Here is a 625-nt window from a genome sequence, read left to right as displayed (position 1 = left end):
CATTTTTGTTGGAAAATTGGATCAGGCAACTTATGTCTATAAATCTGATGTTGAATATATTACCAGATAAAATTTTCCGTCACAATCCTCTCTTTTGATATATAATGTATAACAGTATATATTTTATTTAATCTCCAGTTTTCTTTTCAGAAGGTTTTCACACTTGCTTGACAGGAAAGCAACTTGATAAATCTAACTGGTACCCAATCAGACAATGAGCGCAGCAAATAACATTTTCCTGAATTTCTTCCCCTCTGTGGAACAATAGAGGATTTTTATATCCACCATCTCCATTTTCAATAAGTTATTTGAACTTATTTTTTTATAATAATAATGGAAAAACTGCAGAAAAGGATTAGGATTACTTAGAATTCTGGAAAAAAAAGTAATAAATTCTGGAACAGAATGTCAATATTCTGATAATTTTGAGAAAAAAGTTAGAATTCTGAGAAAATGTTAACATTTTGAGAAAAAGTAAAAAATCTGAGAAAAAAGTCAAAATTCTGGGAAACAGTCAGAATTATGCTTTATTTTCAGCGGCCCTAATCTTCTTCCATAAAAAACAGGTTACATTTATGAAAAATTTCAAATTTATGATTTAAAAATATATTGAATTTTTTTCCCT

The sequence above is a fragment of the Poecilia formosa genome, unplaced genomic scaffold (genome assembly GCF_000485575.1).
Source record: "Poecilia formosa unplaced genomic scaffold, Poecilia_formosa-5.1.2 Scaffold20, whole genome shotgun sequence".
NCBI lineage: Eukaryota > Metazoa > Chordata > Actinopteri > Cyprinodontiformes > Poeciliidae > Poecilia > Poecilia formosa.
This window is presented reverse-complemented; position numbering follows the sequence as displayed.